Raw genomic sequence first — 6,980 nt, forward strand, 5'->3', positions numbered from 1 at the left:
TAAATAAGATTATTTTAATGATTTTTAATATTAATTTAACTGGTTGCTTTAAATTATTGCTGGATTGGTTGCTGGAAACTTTAATGAATTTCCTTAATCCAAAACTATTCATTTATTTATATTGGATAAATATGTTTAATTTCAACCGACAAATCGCTTGCGTTCTGATGCAGTACCAGAGTAGCCTTCTTATTATTCTGTTTTATTCAGCATTTTTTCATAAAACGCATTACTTACATTAGGTAGTAAACAAAAAACAAAATTACAGCAATCATTGCATTTAATTATTTTAAAACACTTGGATTTATTTTTATGGTCTCCAATTGACTCAGTTTTCAATGGCAATGTACAAGATTTAATTTACAGGGTTCCTGCAAATTGCAATGTGTGTAAGCTGATTGCTTGCAGGTCTGCAAATTGTATACTATAACTTAACAGCGTAAAATCACCTGAGCCACAAATGACCTCCACGAAAGTGGAAGATGAGCATCTTCCTTAAGCCAAAAGCGTTAAGTCTCTGGGCATTTATCTCGACCAATACCAGATCTATTTTTTTACGGAATAGACTGGCGTAAGAGGGCAAACTTTATGACACTCGAAAGTCACGAATAGCGCCAGTGCTTTGAAAGTGTCTCTAGACATTTTTGTTAAAGTTCTGCAAGTTGTAATAAAGGAAAAATGTAGAATAAGATGTGTACAAATAATAAGACGTGCTTTGAGAGATTCCACTTGCGCTTTGCCATAAAAAGGAGTCCCGATATAGCAACGTTCTGGGCGTTTGAAGATGGGCTCGATATTAATGAGTCGCATCCTCCTATCGAGTAGCACTTGCATGTATTGCTCTGGATGGAATGATATGGATCAGTTCGGAAGAGCGTTCACCGTAATGGTATCGATAAAATAGAATCAAGTTGGCTACCTCCCTTCTATGCACCAAACTGTACATGCTTCTAGTTAACTTTGGATCTCTTTTGAGACTTATGGCCCTCTTCAGGATGGAATCAAACAGCTCCAAAATGTGTTTGGGTGCAGAGCTGTATATGTAAGAGCAATACTCAAGAGATCGACGAATCTGACGAAGACAGCGGCAAAGTAATCGAATGTCTTTGAAATGTCACGGAATTCACCATATTTCTCGATAGCTTCGTTCCAAACATGCGTGATATTTTTCTTTTTTTGGGTATCAATTGAATCCGCGCAAGCTTCCAGTTTTCAGTGAAGAGAATTTTTCTTTTTCTACGTATAGTTTGCACAATGATGGTATCAGTACGAACGCATACTTTTTTAATACTATTGACATCAGTTGTTATGGTCTGGTTTATTAAGAATGTCATATTTCAAATTTATCATAAAACTAAATCAGGGTAGACTAAAAATGTAAAATAATTTCTTGCATGGTTGTTTCTTGTAGTATAATATATTCATTAAATTCTTGATAATATTATAATTGTTTATTAGTAATCAGAAATAGACCAAAAATGCTCCAGTGATTTTTCTTGCATATATTTTTGTATGCCTTTTCTTTCGTTTTCTTTACTTCTTTAGGTCCGATTATTGTTGATTGATTTTCTGATCTTGCACTTTAAAGATTTCTTGTCTCAGTGATAAATTGTAAGATAATTTTTAATATTGTGCATATTTGTTGATCTCTTCAATCCTTGAAAACTATCTAAAAATATGTTACTTTTAGAATAGAGAGAATTACCATCTATAGAATTGCCATCACTTGAGCTGTGCTTCCACCCAAGTAAAGCGAATTCCTTCTTATTTTGCACATAGAAACCATGATTTTCCAGAAAATGATTTATCTTGTTTTTTCCAGAAAATGATTTATCTTGTCTTCTTGTAATAGCTTCTGCTCCTTTTGGGCAATTTGCCAGCTCATTTGGGTGATTCGGGAAAACCGTCGAGTATATACCCTGTTTCTCAAATACAAACTTAACACAAAAAATAAATCGATAACTTTCACAAAAGTGAATTTTTCAATGCACGTTGGCGCTTCCCCCACGATGCTTCTGGCATCATCCGGCCTGGCTACCGGCTTGAATAGGTTTAGCCACCAACGGCAGGTGGTAGGAAAAGGTCTAGGAAAAGGATACGAGGAATTGGAAAGGACAAAGAACTACTACGTGTCAAGGATTTCTTATGTAAAATAAACGGTCTTGACAATCGTGTGAAGTGACAGTTGACTGACTGATGGGTCTCAACCTAAGGCCGATTGTGGACGTCGCCGTTACGCCGTTTTTCATTTTTCTGTCATGAGTTCGTCCTATTTGATGTTTGTTCTGTCATTTATCTTTTTACTTGAACATTCCATATGACGTTTCGGCAGTCAAAAAGAATGTAAAAGGAAAGTTTTCAGTTCGTTAGAGTTTGTAATTGTGAGAGCATGTGCCTCTACAATTTTTGTAAATTTGACAAACTGAACCTCAATACTGGCGGTACTACATAACAATTTTCTCATCTTATACTGACACACGATAAAAGCACACATAGGAGCGAGAAATCTGTTACCGTGAAACTACCTTGGATTTGGTCCAAGTGGAAGGTCAGCCAGCTAGAGGCTATAATCACAGCGGCAGCCATTGAACAGCTGCAAGTAAATCAAGACCTTATTTAGCAAAATAAAATATGACTCAAAAAGCAGAAGTAAGAAAAGTGACATTGATTTAAACACAGGAGGCCAAGACATGACCAGAAAAACAAATCAAATTGTCACTTTTAGATAATGCTTTGAAGACGTCCGCAGTATGATCGGCGAAATGTCAGCAACTGTAACTGCCAGTAGCAACTTGGAGTCTAGTAATGTGTTGTGAAATTAAATTATTTATTACCTGTTTATTTGTTTAAACATTCCTAACTCTTTTTGTATTGATTGACCACTACCGTAAGCATCAATAATTGAGTATCACATTTCTTTTATAAGAAATAAATGTTTTTCACCAAACTCATTTCCTTGTGATTCTTAAGGTATTTTAATTTAATACTTTTGTCTGACAATTTTTTATGCATGGACATTTCGAGTTAAAATTACAAATTTTTATATTATAATGGTTTAAATAACTTACCAGACCACCTCAGACTCCGATAGCCGAACTATGTAAGATAAACATTTTATTCCTCAATTTCCCATAATTGAGAGCGTATATTTTATTTATTCATGATTCAATAATTAAATAAAGAAATTTAATTAGATTCTAATCCACGTTAATCAGAATACATATATGGGTAAGTTGGTTGACTTCTGCTAATTCTAAATAACTTGCAATAAATTTATTGTCATTGAGACCAAAATTTAGGCACTCATTTGATCATATTGAAAAATTAATCAGTAAGTCTTTAAGCATTATTCTTCATTCCAAACTAACTTGGGTATGAGTACTGGCTTAATTATATGTACTCACCCAAGTTAGGACATTTTAATTAGTACTTTCGAAAACTTAGTTAAAAATGAAGTAACAAGCATGTATTAATGGATATACACCTATTTGCAATTACACATTTAAGAGTCATAGTTTTCTTACAAGTTTTTTTTGTTGCCTACTGAGTAAAGATAAACAAAAGATGCGTTAGCTTTTTAAATAGTATATTAAAAAGATATACATTGTTAATTTTCATAGGAAAATTTGCAGTTTTAAATTCTATATTATGTTATAGCTCTATTGAAGCAAATACATTCTCTGGTTGTTGCAAGCTTGGCATGCTTCTGATAAGGTGATCTAGGGACTTCTCAGCCAACTTATAAACTCTTCATTGGAAGGTTCGAAACCATTCGGATCCTTCTATCCATGATATTCTCAGATGGGTTTGAAGGGACAAAGATCGGGGCAATGCAAGAGTCATGAAGAAATATCGAGATCGATGTTATAAGTCAACTCTAAAATAATCTTGAATGTAGCAAATTACGTACTCTATTCGATGAAACTTGAAGACATGCTAATTGAGTTTGTACTATCTAAGCTAATTTAAATAAGCTAAATCATCGCTCCTAAGACTTTGGTTAACTTTCCGCCCACGGATCTTGCGATACAGTTCGAAGGACTGCGTACAGGCTACATGCCCTTGGTTTGAAGGTTATATGTCTTACAGACCAGTAGACTGGCTATGATAAAATCTGGTCTCAGACTTTACATCAATTTCCTCTCCTTTTGATCTCACTAGCGACAGCCTTCTTGATATGGCAGGCAGAGAAGAGATCTACCTGGGATACAGATAAAGAAATCTTGCTTTAGAATGAACGAAAGATCTGGTGCAGACTTTTGTGGTGAGGCCTCATATACCAGTAGCGCGTCCTCGTTTGTGGAACGTGCTACTGTCTTCCAAGCAGAAATATTCGCTATAATAAAATACGAATAATAATTGTGGATACTCCAACACTACTGCCATTAATTACGTAACATTGTATTGCGGCCGTAAAAGTGATGCATAAAGTTCTTAGAGAACTGGTGAAGAAGAGCTCAGCCTGGTTGTCTGGTTGCTCGGCTAGTCAAGTAATGCTGCTAATGAAGAATCGGACTCCCTATATACCAAACAGCCGCCTTGGCTGCTCACTATCCACCCAATTCAATTACCTCTTTATACTGGTTCGAGATTTAAAGATAAAGTGTTTAGGAGTTAAATCAGTTACGACTTAAACAATTTTAAGTCTCTTTTAAAATATGGAATTGTTTTTGCTTTATGTTTGTACACTTGTAACTTTGTTCTAAAGTAAAAATTAAATAATTAAGGTTTAGGTGTTATTAAATTATTTATTTTATTTAAATACTAGTTTAATGCCGATTTTGCCATTTTTTACATGCTTGTTTTGCCATTAAATAGAGCAAATAAATAAAAACTTTTCTTGGATCTTTTTTCTTCATCATTACGAAGTAGGAATGATTAATACTCAATCGATTCTGGGCACAAAAAACTTTTTCTGGCAACAAACAACAAGAATTACATTTCCGAAAAAAGTAATTTAATTTAAGAATAATGTTAAAATACGACACTGAAACACTATTTAAAAAGATTTCGGGAGATGGAAGATTTTGGACGTCGCATATTATAGGAAATCTAATCGGAAATTTCAATCTGGATTAAGCAATTGGGATCAAATTTATAACCTCTTTTAGCTTTGAGCTAGACTAGACGTTTATGGAGATATTATACGAGATACAAATTTTAAAAGAACTTGTCGTTTTTCGTAAACATACAAAGTTGTATAGACAGTGTGCTTAATTTCAAGGGTACATCTATTAAAATTCTTCTTTACAAAACAGTTTTCCCCCTAATCAAAACTCATCATTTTTTAAGAGAAGGTTAAAACTAGCAGTTTGCAAGATGCACGATTTTTCTTGTTTTACAACTAGATACTTTAGATCTACCTTTTTAAATGTTTTTAAATATAGAGAGTCCATTTGATGATACATTATTTAAGTCTACAAGACCTGCAGGATGAGTTCGACTTGATACGCTGATATGCAGGTGTGTTGATTGCATCCTCAAAAGCAGATTAGTAAGCAACGAGTTACTTAATAAAAAAGTTGGATCCCGGGTAACATGTAGATGTCTACCTGTGGAACATAGTAAGACTAGGTTATGGTTCCACAAGTCAAGTTTAATACAGCAAATGAGACCGACTACAATCTTTCTTAACTGTTGGACTTAACTTGGGAAAAAATTCCCAAGAATAAGAGATTTAAACATCAGGTCTCTGAATACCAAGAGGCTGAAATTAGAACCTAAAACTTCTAGCACTACAAGGTAGAGAAAATTCCTTCGTTGAGAGAGCTAAAATACTTGGGGATGTCTCTAAAGGCAGATTTCTAAGTCAAACTGAAATTAATATTTGGATAATACAATCAAGTTCGAAAACCGCACCTTAATTCGCTTGTTGAAAGCGCAGCTAGACTGGAAGTACAGCGGATGAGATCTAAGAAAAGTTAATTCGATTTGAGAGGACATCAAAAAATACTTATAATTTGTAAGGGCAAAATATTAGCAATGACGTCAAATAAGCTTTCATTCGCCCTCCTAAGTTGAGTACCCAAGTAGACAAAAGTGACAGTTATTTGTGAGGATTTGGTCTCGTACAAAGACGGACTAGACACCAACTAAGGCGCAACCAACTGGCAAAACCAAGGCAAGAACTATTCCACTTCATAGCAAATGTTGCATCTGCAACGCGAATGTGCGGGAAAAAATAATAACAAAGCATTCAATATAAGCATTCAATACAAGCTAAGAAATAGTAATAATGTTAAATTTATGGGGATACTGCAGTGTACCAGAAAATGAGAAAGTGGATCAAAGAGGAGCCGTTAGTGGTGTTATTTGATTAGAATCGCATCGGAAGTGCCAAAGAGTACAGCATGCACTGGCATGCAGAGAAATACTAACTGGGTTAAGATACAACACCAAATTTACTGGACAGTTGGACAGCCTTATAACTTTACGAAGGGACAAATCGAAAAGCTAGAATAGGTTGATAAAAATGTTGGATATATCTGACTTCATATAGAGGAGCTCTTTCTGCATTAGCTGGTTTGCATATATATATTGGTGTTTCATTCTTACATAAAAATAAACATCTTTTCATTATTAATATTTAAATGATTATAAAAATATTCGTAGCTAAATTAATAAAATATCTAAAACTGAACAAAGTTTGAGAAAAAATATTTTTAGCATTCAGTAATTTGAAAAGTAAATAAGACTTAATTTGCTCAGCATAAAACATTTCGTGAATTTGTCCCTTTTGACATATTTTTAAGAGAACTTTTGATTGAAATAGAGGCGTAAATTCGTATTAGACAGTTTTCAAAGATGCATATGTCTTGACCCTTAACATAGACGTAAACGTTATATTAGCGGCTGTTTGACAGCTCCCCAAAAAGTATTTTCGAAATAGGTGATACGTTTACCGCTAACTTAACAATAGCAAGAAGCTTTAGTTCCAAGAAATTCGTTTTCTTTATGATTATTACTCCTTAAATTTTCTA

Source organism: Anthonomus grandis, chromosome 4, assembly GCF_022605725.1.
Source record: "Anthonomus grandis grandis chromosome 4, icAntGran1.3, whole genome shotgun sequence".
NCBI lineage: Eukaryota > Metazoa > Arthropoda > Insecta > Coleoptera > Curculionidae > Anthonomus > Anthonomus grandis.